At 39.5% G+C, this 13,936-nt stretch overlaps 1 protein-coding gene across 1 annotated transcript in view; it reads right to left on the reverse strand.

Moving 5' to 3' along the window:
- The window catches only part of EMC1 (ER membrane protein complex subunit 1), an 85,342-nt gene that overhangs the window by 16,578 nt on the left and 54,828 nt on the right, over positions 1–13,936 (reverse strand).

Raw genomic sequence — 13,936 nt, forward strand, 5'->3', positions numbered from 1 at the left:
TTCCCAAATTCACTCAATAAAGTGGGTCAGAAATTGCAATCTGGGCCAATTTCTTATGCAAATTAAAATATGTCAGTTTCAAAATAGGCCCAGAATAACAATGCACATTCCTGGAACTAAAATAAAATTTTTCTCTGTTCACTTTCAGCTGTCTCCAGGCCCTGTTATAAATAATTTCTGCTTTTTTATTTAATTTTATTCACACAAAAATAGAGAAGATTTAATGCTATGCAGACTACTACATTGGCAATAATTAGTAAACACAATATCCACCTACTCGTGACTGTGCATATTAGACTGGCTAGCTGACATTTATTGGACAACACGTGTTACTTGTTTCATTTGAACAATGTGGGCAAAAATCAAACATTTCTGAAGCACTTTGAGCTCCATTTTCTCAAGATCTCTTTACAGTAAACTAATCAGAATCTCACTTTTATTTCCTATAACATGCTCTTCTGTATTCCCATCAAATGAGACTAAGAAAATAAGAATACACCATAAATACTATAAGAATATACTCTCAAATCTAAATATAGTCGACCTTCTCAACCAACTAGCAGCATTAAGTAACGTACTTATCTAATCAAGCGCTTTATTGTATAAAATGCTTTTTCCAATTAATCCATTTAAATAATGAAAACATCTGAAATATGTCCATGTGCTCCGCAAACAGACAGGCAATCAAGGAAGCTGTTGTTGCGAAAGGTTCAAGTATGTTTTCAAAACAGAGACTGCAAATAAGTGAAAAGGTAGAGAGACTGTTATTGGTATGGATAGATGAAAAGCAATTATCCGGTGATAGTGTTTCTCAGTCGATAATTTGTGAAAAGTCAAAGAAGCTGCATGATGATCTCATTAAGAAAATGCCTCAAAATAGTGCTGCTGCTGATGAATTTAAGGCCAGCAAAGGTTAGTTTGAGAGATTTAAGATTCATAGTGGCATACAGTGTGGTAAGGCATGGTGAGGCAGCCAGTTCAGACAAAAATGCGACTGAAAATTATGTGAAGGACTTTAAGGAATACATAGAGACTGAAAACTTAAAACCTGAACAAGTGTTTAACTGTGTCGAAACAGACCTGTTTTGGAAGAAAATGCCAAACAGGACCTACATTACTCAGGAGGGAAAGGCACTCCCAGGACATAAGCCTATGAAAGACAGGCTGACATTAATGTTGTGTAGTAATGCTAGTGGTGAAGTGAAGACTTTATTGGTGTATCATTCTGATACTCCCAGTGTTCAAGAAAAACAATATCGTCAAGGGTAATTTGTGCGTGCTGTGGAAATTAAACAGTAAGGCATGGGTCACTAGGGAATTTTTCTTGTACTGGTTTTATGGTGTGTTTGGCCCCACTGACAAAATACCTCCAGGAAAAAAAATTGTCACTCATGTGCCTCCTGTTAATGGACAATGCTCCTGCTCATCCTCATGACTTGTAAGATGAAATTGCAGGGGAGTTTGGTTTCGTTAAGGTGAAGTTTTTGCCTCCTAATACAACTCCTCTCCTCCAGCCCATGGACCAGCAGGTCATTTCAAACTTCAAAAAACTTTACACAAAAGTAGTGTTTCGAAAGTGCTTTGAAGTGACCTCAGACACTCAATTGACCCTAAGAGAGTTTTGGAAAGATCACTTCAATATCCTCAGTGACTAAGAGGACCTTGAACTCTGCTTGGAGAACAAAATGTATAGAACAGAGGGATTCTGAAGGGTTTGGGGCTAACCCTCAGGAGCCTATGCCAGTAGTGGAAGCTATTGTGTCATTGGGGAAGTCCTTGGGGTTGGAGGTTTGTGACGAGGATGTGGAAGAGTTGGTGCAGAACGACAAGGAAGAACTAACCACTGCAGACCTGCAAGAGCTTCAGGTGCAACAGCAACATATCACATCTCAGGGTTGTTCTTCAGAGCAGGATGGAGAGAGACGGAGGAAGATGACTTCGTCAAGGATTAGGGAAATGTGTTCAATGTTTACAAAGGTGCAAGCATTTATGGATGAATTTTATCCTGTCACAGAAGTTGCAAGACGCATTGGCAACATGTACAATGACACACTCGTGTCCCATTTTAGGGAAATCCTAAGGGCTCGTGAGAAACAGAGCTCTCTGGACAGTTATTTTGTGCGACAGGGGTCCAGTGACTCTCAAGCTGGTCCTAGTGGCATTAAAAAAACAAGAGGAGAGGTAACACCACCAAAGGACTTGGTACCTGAAGTCTTTATGGAAGGGGATTCTCCTTCCAAGCAATACACAATCCTGAATCTCCCCTGCTGTTGGCACATCACTCAACAACAACTCCACAAAGGTAAGTGGCATTTAATTATTGCTTATTTTGCATGTCCCATTCGTTTTTGTGTCAGGAAATTTATATTTCATGTAAAAAAAAAAAAAAAAAAAAATTCAGACTTTGGGGTGTCAGGAACGAATTAATTCTATTTCCATTATTTCTTATGGGGAAAATTAATTCGACCAACGGCAATTTCGACTAATGGCAAGCTCTCTGGAACAGATTAATGCTGTTGGTTGAGGGTCCACTGTATGATACCAAATAAGGAAAAAATACCTGCTGATGATATAAAGTTCCTAAATTACAAAATGCACCAAAGAGTCTGCAAGTTCATTTTCCTTAATTTTCGCATGGCCTAGGATCTAACAAAATAATTTTTGTGTCTGCTAAAGGTGCAGCATGGTCAGTGTTGAAAGCAAAGGGCAATGAAATTAAAGGAATCAAAAGTGTGAATTACTTGCAATGTGCTTTTAGCCAGAGACAACAAATAATGAAGCAGACATGGTAGCAATGTCAGTAACAGTAGCAAAGAGAACATACAACCCTGCTGTAAAGATAGTGTGAACAGTTGTGTATCCTGCTTCATCAGTGGATTTGGAACAATCCGAATACACAGCAGTGGCTTCCTGCTTCTGTGTATGCTACCTTACCTTTACCTTTGATATACCTTTGATGAGTTTTGAGTCTTACTACTCTTAGAGCCCGGCCATTGGCCAGGCTTGTCTGGTGCTTCCTGGTCAACCAGGCTGTTGTTGTTGGAGGGCTGCTGCCCCACATATCCATCACAGCCTGGTTGATCCAGCATCTGATGAAGATACTTGTCCAGTTTTCTCTTGAAGATTTCTACACTTGTTTCAGCAGTATTTGATATCTTCTGGTAAGACGTTGAATAATCTGGGGCCATGAATATTGATAGTGTTCCCTTATTGTGCCCACCACACCCCTGCTTTTCACCGAGTTTATTTTGCCCTTTCTCCCCTATCTTTCGCTCCAGAATGTTATGGCAGTGTGCAGATTTGGGACCAGGCCCTTGGGGACTTTCCAGGTATACTATATTATTGTGCATCTCTCCTCTGCTCCAGTGAGTACATGTTCAAGACTTTAAAGGTGTTCCCAGTAATATAAATGCTTTACTGGCTCTATGTGGGCCATAAATGATCTCTGTATTTGTTCAAGCTCTGACATTTCTCATGCCTTGAATGGGGCCATCAGCACTGGCCAATATTCTAAATGAGGAAGCACTAGTGATTTCAAGTTACCACTGACATTATTTCCCTTGTCTTCAAAGTTCTCAATACCCACCCCAGTCATCCTCCTGGCTGTCATGATCTTTGTCTTATGTTCTTTAAAAGAAAAGTCAGCCGACATAATTATTCCCAAGTCTTTCACATGTTCCTTTTGTTCTATATAGTGATCCTATCAAGTTTTGTATACAGTGTTCATTATGAGTTCCTCATACTTTCCATACCTAAGCAGCTGAAACTTTATCACCACTTAATATCATGTTGTTCTCCACTGCTCACTGGAAAACATTGCTTATATCTTCCTGTAATTTTTCAGTGTCTTCTAACATAGTGACTTTCATGCTTATTTTAGTGTCATCTACAAATGATACAAAACTGTGATGGGTGTTTTTTTATATATGTCTGTCATGAGGATGAGAAACAGCAGAGGTGCAAGGACAATACCTCAGGGAACCGAGCTTTTTACCTTGCTGATGCTGGATTTTGCTCTATTTACTACTACATTTTGTGTTGTGTGTGTTAGGAACTTGAAAATCCATCTGCCTACCTTCCCTGAAATGCCTATGGCCTTCATTTTGTGTGCTATCACTCCATGATCACATTTTTCAAAACCCTTTGCAAAACCTGTGTATATCACAACTGCATTTTAGTCGCACTCCAATGCCTCCGTAATTCTGTCATAGTGGTTCGGCAGTTGTGACAAGCATGATCGTCCTGCTCTAAACCCATGCTGGTTTGGGTTATGCTGGTTGTGCTATTCCATGAAATTTGTAATCTGCCATCTCATCACTCTTTCAAAGATTTTTATGATGTGGGAAGGTCTCTAGTATTTCACCTAGATCTAGGCTCTTTCTCCAAAGAATACCGAGGGCTTGTGCTAGTGGTACTTTGCACTCTTTTATAAATAGAGCATTCCATGAATCTGGTCCAGGTTCTGAGCGAGTGGGCATGTTATCCATTTCTTTTTTGAAATCTATGAGATTTGTACTGTCAGTTAGTTGGTCTGCGTGGCCTTCTGAAGTGAAAATTTTTTTTGCGTTCTCTATCCTGTTGTACACAAATAACCCGCACATAGAAGAGAGGAGCTTATGACGACATTTTGGTCCGACTTTTACAAAGTCACACAGTGTGACTTTGTAAATGGTCCAAGTCGGACCGAAACGTCGTCGTAAGCTCCTCTCTTCTATGTGCGGGTTATTTGTGTACAATAGGATAGAGAATGCAAAAACATTTTTCACTCCAGAAGGCCACGCAGACCAACCAACTGACAGTACAAATCTCATAGATTTCAAAAAAGAAATGGATAACATGCCCACTCGCTCAGAACCTGGACCAGATTCATGGAATGCTCTATTTAGGAAGGAAGCCTGGGGAACAAATGGATTTGGCAGTTAAAAATAGGAGAGGAGAGTTATTAACCCGTACACGGTCCAAACGTATACATACGTTTTTTCAACATTTGAAAGTATGTAAAAAAAAGTAGATTTTTTTTTTTTTACATTTGAAAACACGTAAAAAACTATCTACTTTTTTTTGTTATATTTGAAAATATGTAAAAAAAAAAAACGTAGATCTACTTTTGGAGCACTACGCATATGAATGTAGATCTGCTTGGACCATTTACGGGTTAAATGAAGAGTTAGAGGTATCGGAAAGATGGAGGGAATATTTTGAGGAACTGTTAAATGTTGATGAAGATAGGGAAGCTGTGATTTCATGTATAGGGCAAGGAGGAATAACATCTTGTAGGAGTGAGGAAGAGCTAGTTGTAAGTGTGGGGGAAGTTCGTGAGGCAGTGGGTAGAATGAAAGGGGGTAAGGCAGCTGGGATTGGTGGGATAAAGATAGAAATGTTAAAAGCAGGAGGGGATATAGTTTTGGAGTGGTTGGTGCTATTATTTAATAAATGTACGGAAGAGGGTAAGGTACCAAAGGATTGACAGAGAGCATGCATAGTTCCTTTGTATAAAGACAAAGGGGATAAAAGAGAGTGCAAAAATTACAGGGAAATAAGTCTGTTGAGTTATAGCAACCACCCAGGGAGGTACTACCGTCCTGCCAAGTGAGTGTAAAACGAAAGCCTGTAATTGTTTTACATGATGGTAAGAGTGCTGGTGTCCTTTTTTTCTGTCTCATAAACATGCAAGATTTCAGGTACGTCTTGCTACTTCTTACACTTAGGTCACACTACGCACACTTTTTTTTTTTTAACAAACCGGCCGTATCCCACCGAGGCAGGGTGGCCCAAAAAGAAAAACAAGTTTCTCTTTTTAAATTTAGTAATCTATACAGGAGAAGGGGTTACTAGCCCCTTGTTCCCGGCATTTTAGTCGCCTCTTACAACACGCATGGCTTACGGAGGAAGAATTCTGTTCCACTTCCCCAAGGAGATAAGAGGAAATAAACAAGAACAAGAACTAGAAAGAAAATAGAAGAAAACCCAGAGGGGTGTGTATATATATGCTTGTACATGTATGTGTAGTGTGACCTAAGTGTAAGTAGTAGTAGCAAGACATACCTAAAATCTTGCATGTTTATGAGACAGAAAAAAGACGCCAGCAATCCTACCATCTTGTAAAACAATTACAGGCTGGTAGGATTGCTGGTATATTTTTTCTGTCTCAAACATGCAAGATTTCAGGTATGTCTTGCTACTACTTCTTACACTTAGGTCACACCACACATACATGTACAAGCATATATATATACACACCCATCTGGGTTTTCTTCTATTTTCTTTATAGTTCTTGTTCTTGTTTATTTCCTTTTATCTCCTTGGGGAAGTGGAACAGAATTCTTTTTCCTTAAGCCATGCGTGTTGTAAGAGGCGACTAAAATGCCGGGGGCAAGGGGCTAGTAACCCCTCCTCTTGTATAAATTACTAAATTTAAAAAGAGAAACTTTCGTTTTTCTTTTTGGGCCACCCTGCCTCGGTGGGATACGGCCGGTGTGTTGAAAGAAAGAAGTCTGTTGAGTATACCTGGTAAAGAGTATGGTAGAGTTATTATTGAAAGAAGTAAGAGTAAGAGAGAGAGTAGGATAGCAGATGAACAAGGAGGCTTTAGGAAAGGTAGGGGGTGTGTAGACCAAGTGTTTACAGTGAAACATATAGGTGAACAGTACAGTGGACCCTTGACCAATGATATTAATCTGTTCCTGAGAGCTCATCATTAGTCAAAATTATCATAAGTCGAGTTAATTTTCCCCAAAAGAAATAATGGAAACCAAATTAATCCGTTCCTGACACCCCAAAGTACTAAAAAAAAATTTTACCACATGAAATATTAATTTTAATACACACAAACTGAAGAAGACATGTACAATTTCATGACACTTACCTTTATTGAAGATCTGGTGATGACTGATGGGATGGGAGGAGGGGTGTGTGTGGATGGTGTTAGTGTTTAGAAGGGGAATCCCATTCCATTAGGACTTGAGGTGTCAAGTCCTTTTCCGGGGTTACTTCCCTTCTTCTTTTAATGCCACTGGACCAGCTTGAGAGTCACTGGGCCTCTATCGCACAACATATCTGTCCACAGAGGCCTGTACCTCCCGTTCCCTTGTGACATTCCTAAAGTGTTTCACAACATTGTCAGTGTAATAGTCACCAGCACGGCTTGCAATAGCTGTGTGAGGGTGATTTTCATTAAAAAAGGTTTGCACTTTAAGCCACATTGCGCACATTTCCTTAATCTTTGAAGTAGGCAACTTCTTCAATTTCTCTATCCCCTCCTCCGGAGCAGTTTCCTCAGGTCTGGCCTCTTGCTGTTGAAGATGATCTTGCAGCTCATCAGTGGTTAGTTCTTCATTGTCCTCCTCCACCAACTCTTCCACATCCTCCCCACTAACCTCCAACTCCAAGGACTTTCCCAATGCCACAACTGATTCCACAACTGGCATACACTTCTCAGGGTTAGCCTCAAATCCTTCAAAATCCCTTTTGTCTACACATTCTGGCCACAGTTTCTTCCAAGCAGAGTTCAAGGTCCTCTTAGTCACTTCCTCCCAAGCCTTACCTATAATGTTTATACAAATGAGGATGCTAAAGTGATCTCTCCAAAACTCTCTTAGAGTCAATTGAGTTTCTGAGGTCACTACAAAGTACCTTTAAAACATAGCTTTAGTGTAGTTTTTTTTTAAGTTTGCAATGACCTGCTGGTCCATGGGCTGCAGGAGAGGAGTGGTATTAGGAGGCAAAAACTTGACCTTGATGAAGCTCATGTCCCCAGAAAGTCGCTCTGCCAAGTCTGAAGGATGACCAGGAGCATTGTCTAATACCAGGAGGCACTTAAAATCCAATTTATTTTCCAGGAGGTAATTTTTCAGTGGGGGCAAATGCATGGTGTAACCAGTCATAGAAAAAGTCCCTAGGGACCCATGCCTTACTGTTTGCCCTCCACAGCACACACAAATTAACCTTGAGGACATTGTTTTTCCTGAACACACTGGGAGTTTCAGAGTGATACACCAATAAAGGCTTCACTTTGCAATCACCACTAGCATTAGCACACATCAACAGAGTAAGCCTGTCTTTCATAGGCTTATGTCCTGGGAGTGCCTTTTCCTCCTGAGTAATGTAGGTCCTCCTTGGCATTTTCTTCCAAAACAGGCCTGTTTCGTCACAATTAAACACTTGTTCAGGTTTCAATTCTTCACTGTCTATGTACTCCTTGAATTCCTGCACATATTTTTCAGCTACTTTTTGGTCCGAACTGGCAGCCTCACCATGTCTTATCACACTATGTATGCCACTATGATTCTTAAATCTCTCAAACCAACCTTTGCTGGGCTTAAATTCACTCACATCACCACTAGTTGCAGGCATTTTTCTAATTAAATCATCATGCAACTTCCTAGCCTTTTCGCATATGATGGCTTGAGAGATGCTATCTCCTGCTTACTGTTTTTCGTTTAACCACACCAATAACAGTCTCTCAACATCTTCTATCACTTGCGATCTCAGTTTCGAAAACATAGTTGCACCTTTGGCAAGAACAGCTTCCTTGATTGCCGTTTTCTTGGCCACAATAGTAGCGATGGTTGATTGGGGTTTTGTGTACAACCTGGCCAGCTTGGAGACACGCACTCCACTTTCATACTTAGCAATGATCTCTTTCTTCATATCCATAGTAATTCTCACCCTTTTTGCTGTAGGGTTGGCACTAGAAGCTTTCTTGGGGCCCATGGTGACTTATTTTGCAGGTGCAATCACTAAAAACACCGTGATAATACGAAATGTTCCGATTGTATGTTTGGATGCGACCGCAGTAGCTGGCTGGCTTGTAAACACTGGCACCCACGGGACAAGTGAGGCGCGCTCAGGCCACATGTGGACGCGTCTTGAACGGAACGAATCGCGTTAGTCGAGTTTTTAGTGCTAGTCGAGGCAAAATTTTTGCGTTAAAATGTATCTCGAGTTGGATTTAACGTTATACGATGCCATCGTTGGTCGAGGGTCCACTGTATTTAGGTAAGGGTAAAGAGGTTTTTGTGGCATTTATGGATTTAGAATGGCATATGACAGGGTGGATAGGGGGACAATGTGGCAGATGTTGCAGGCGTATGGTATAGGAGGTAGGTTACTGAAAGCAGTGAAGAGTTTTTACGAGGATAGTGAGGCTCAGGTTAGAGTATGTAGGAGAGAGGGAGATTATTTCCCAGTAAAAGTAGGCCTTAGACAAGGATGTGTGATGTCACCATGGTTGTTCAATATATTTATGTATGGGGTTGTACGAGAAGTGAATGCTAGGGTCTTGGCAAGAGGTGTGGAGTTAAAAGATAAAGAATCAAACACAAAGTGGGAGCTGTCACAGTTGCTCTTTGCTGATGACACGCTGCTTTTGGGAGATTCTGAAGAGAAGTTGCAGAGGTTGGTGGATGAATTTGGTAGGGTATGTAAAAAAAAAAAAATTAAAAGTGAGTATAGGAAAGAGTAAGGATATGAGGATAACAAAAAGATTAGGTGACGAAAGACTGGATATCAGATTGGAGGGAGAGAGTATGGAGGAGGTGAATGTATTCAGATATTTAGGAGTAGACGTGTCAGCAGATGGGTCTATGAAGGATGAGGTGAATCACAGAACTGATGAGGTGAAAGGGCGAGTGGTGCACTTAGGAGTCTGTGGAGAGAAAGAACTTTGTCCGAGGAAGCAAAAGGCTGATGTGTTAATAATAATAAAAATATACGCTATATTTGGTATACACAGTAAACTTATTCTCCTGTATTTTTACAATCTCTTTTGTCCCCCTTCCCTTTATATAAGGGAACTATGTACGACAATCTCTAGGTACCTTCCCTTCTTTCATACATTTTTTTTTTTAACATGTCAGCCATTTCCCACTGAGGCAAAGTGACCAAAAAAGAAAGAAAAGCCTAAAAAGAAAAAACTTTCATCATTCAACACTTTCACCAACACTCGTACATAATCGCTGTCTTTGCAGAGGTGCTCCGATATGACAGTTTAAAAGTCTCTCCAAACTGCCAATATCCCAAACCCCTCCTTTAAAGTGCAGGCATTGTACTTCCCATTTCCAGGACTCGAGTTCGTCTAACCGGTTTCTCTAAAACCCTTCACAAAACATTACCCTGCTCACACTCCAACAGCTCATCAGGTCCCAAAAACCATTCGTCTCCATTCACTCCTGTCTAACATGTTCACGCATGCATGCTGGAAATCATACATTTATTAAACAAAAACACCAACCACTCCAACACTATCCTCCTCTGCTTTTAACATCCCTGTTGTGAACCCATCAGTTCCAGCTGCTTTACTCAGTTTCATTCTACGTAATACCTCATACATCTCCCCCACACTCACATCCTGCTCTTCTTCACTCCTAAAAGATGCTACAGAGTGGAACCCTGGTTTTCGAACTTAATCCGTTCCTGAAGGCTGTTCTAATACTGAAACGTGTGAAAACTGAATCAATATTTCCCATAAGAAATAAAGTAAATACAATTAATCTGTTCCAGACACCCAAAAATTACAACAAAAAATAATCTTTTTAAAAATTAACTATAGTGTTGCAACTCTTCCGTGGTTAGCTCTTCCCTGTGGTCATCCACCAACTCTTCCACATTCATTACTTACCTTAAAATATTTGTAGTCTTAATGTAGAGCGAGAGGCGAGTAGTACTTTTTTGTAGGAAGTCACTGTGTGACTTTTCTGGGTTATCCTAGGATCTCTACACATATGCTGATATGTATGATAATCTATGCAACTATTTGTGTATACCTGAATAAACTTTAATTACTTACTAAGTAGCCAGTAGATGTAGGTACCCAGCACATGTAGGTAGCTGGCAGAGGTAGGTAAGTGGTAGGTAGCCTGGGCTACATACATACCTACATATTTAATGTGCCCCAGAGCCCCATTATTACCATCAATATACTTTGTTTACCGAGTTTAATCATTTCTAACAACTACCTTTAGATGCCATCATAAACAAAGGGAGAAGCAATGAATAATTCATTCCGAGAATTATAAACAAACGCCAGATGCAGATTCATTCAGTTTTCTCTAATGCTCGACCAGAGAAAGAGAGAAAACCAACTACCATCCTTTGATGGAATATAAACACTGCATGTTTATATAATGCTATGTAACGTGTTTCTTAAATAATTTTGAAGAAAATATAAATGATAGATTAATGAAAATGTCGATGTTAAAGTAAAATAAGACATTTAATGTGCCCAAGAGTGATTATTTTTAAATATACACTGCATGCTTATACTATGCTATATAACGTGCTTCTTATATAATTTTGAAGAAAACATCATAGATGGATTAATGAAAAATGTCTATATTAACGTTAAACAAGACACTTAATGTGCCCACGAGTGAGTCACAAATGTATGAACGGCCCAGGCGGACGCGTTTAATACATCCTTTCGGGATTAAGGTCCGATATCCGGAGCAAGATTTTGTACAAAAAATGATTCTAAAACTGAATCATCCAATAACTGGAGCATGCGAAAACCAGAGTTCCACTGTACCCCTTTGGCCAGTGTATGATATTACCACCTCCCTTTCTTCATCAATATTTAAGTTCCTCAAAATATTCTTGCCATCTACCCAATACCTCCAGTTCCCCACCAACTAACTCTCCTACTCTGTTTTACTGACAAATCTATGCATTCCCTAGGCTTTCTTAACTTGTTTCTCACTCCAAAAGTTTTTCTTATTTTCAGCAAAATTTTTTGACAGTGCCTCTCCCACTCTATTGTTTGCTCTCCTTTTACACACTCACTTATTATAGTAAAAATAATAATTAAACAGTAATATATCAGTTTTCTGATAATTTCATTTACTATTTTAACCACTCTCTCATCTGTGCCATAATACGGGTTTGAGGTCACTGTCCATGCTCAGCTCACTCAGATAAGCTGCGAGTGGTAAGTTTGGGCCAGACAAGAGAATGGGTGTATCTTTGTATGTCCTTTATGGTTGTATTCTCTGTTTCTTGGTCTCATTTCATAGAATGGAAGATATATTACAGAAATAGAGGTGATTTTTGACTGCTTTCAGGTATGAAAATAGTTTGAAATTGAGCTCAAGGAAGTGGAAAAGTTAAATTTTTGTCAATACTCAGGAGCAAGCAAATCACGTCACTCGTTCAATACATGTCCAACTGGTGGGTCTAACAAGTGTTCACGAATGTGCTGATATTATTTATACAATTATTACAATACAGCCTCTCCTCACTTAACAACAGAGTTCCGTTCCTGAGATCATGTTGTTAAACAAATTCGTCGCTAAGTGAGGAGCATATTATAATGGTTTTAAGTTTAATATGTTTATTATGCACCCCATACCCATCCTGTGGGCAGTAGTCAAAAGATTACAGAGGTACATAATGGGTCCAGGGACTGGGCCTCAAAGTTTTGATGGCTGAGCAAGTTACAGAGGTAATGAATTCACAATTTACAAAGGTAATGAACTCCAGGTAGGTCTAGTCACAATCATGACAAGTTACAAAGGTATTAACAGATTATAGAGGTACACAATGGGTCCTGGGACTGGGCCCCAAAGTTTTGATGGCTGAACTAGGTACAAGGTAATGAACTCACAAGTTACAAAGGTAATGAATACTGTAAGAATGATTACTTGCGTTTATACATGGCTACAATCATGAACAAATTTTAGAGTAATGAGCAATTCACACTTCCACACCCGGTCACAACTGTAGTGAGTTATTGGTGCAAATATTGATTGTTGAGTCACACACACACACACACACACACACACACACACACACACACACACACACACACACACACATAAACACACACACACAAACTCATACACACACACACACACACGCACACTCATACACATACACACGCACACACAAACACACACACACACACACACAGGAGCTTGGACTCGACCCCTGCAATCTCAACTAGGTGAGTGCACACACACACACACACACACACACACACACACACATGCACATATGTGGTAATGCTTTATTTACAGCTAGCAAAGTCAGGGTATTTCTCCAGAATGGTCTGTAATATACCACTGTGGATAAAATACTTAGCCATTTCTTGAACACTTCTGAGTGAGTTGTTTCTAAATTCATTAATTTTATCGCACTCCAGTACATAATGACGCAGGGTGTGACAATAGTCCATCTGGCAAAGTTTACATTTCGTTTGGTCTACATCTGGTGGCAGTGATTTAACCTGCTAAAGATACTTGTAACCCAGCCGGTAGTAAGTTTTTGTCAACCATCTTTGGTATTGTTTTAATGTCACCTTTTGCACCATTTATAACATTCCTGGTATACTTTATTTTTAAATGTTTATACAGTAGTGTTCTGTATATTGAAATAAACAGAATAGAGGAAATCAGCTCTAATTTACATTATTTAGGTATGAGTACTGGTCAGAGAGCCCATCGTAAGTCTGAGGCATTGGTAAACGAGTACGTCGTTAAGTGAGGAGAGTGTGTATTGTATAACAGTAAATCTCTTAGTCTTTGTGTGAATAAAAATTCAAAATGGAATTCCTGTGTAAAGCCTGGGAATGTAACTAACGAACAGAGGAAATGTTACATTAGTGCCATGATTGTCTGCATTGTTTATTCTGGGTTCTTATTTTGAAACAGGAATATTTTGAAATTTGTGTAAAATTGGCCAAATTACCAATTTCTGATCACTTCAGTGATTGGTTGAAATAGTTGACTGGGTAGTTTGTGTTAAATCAATAAAATGGAAGTCATGCTAGCAAAATAGCTAAAAATTTGGTTAATAGGAACAACATAATTGGCCTAAAACGGGACTCAAAGTGGACAGAATCGCCAAAGCGTAAATACTGCTGACACAGCAAAATTCACAAAAATGTAATTTTGCCAGTTTTCCATCAAATTTCGTACTTTTGATTTCACTACCTTTGAAAAAA

This window comes from Cherax quadricarinatus, chromosome 33 (genome assembly GCF_038502225.1).
Source record: "Cherax quadricarinatus isolate ZL_2023a chromosome 33, ASM3850222v1, whole genome shotgun sequence".
Lineage (NCBI taxonomy): Eukaryota > Metazoa > Arthropoda > Malacostraca > Decapoda > Parastacidae > Cherax > Cherax quadricarinatus.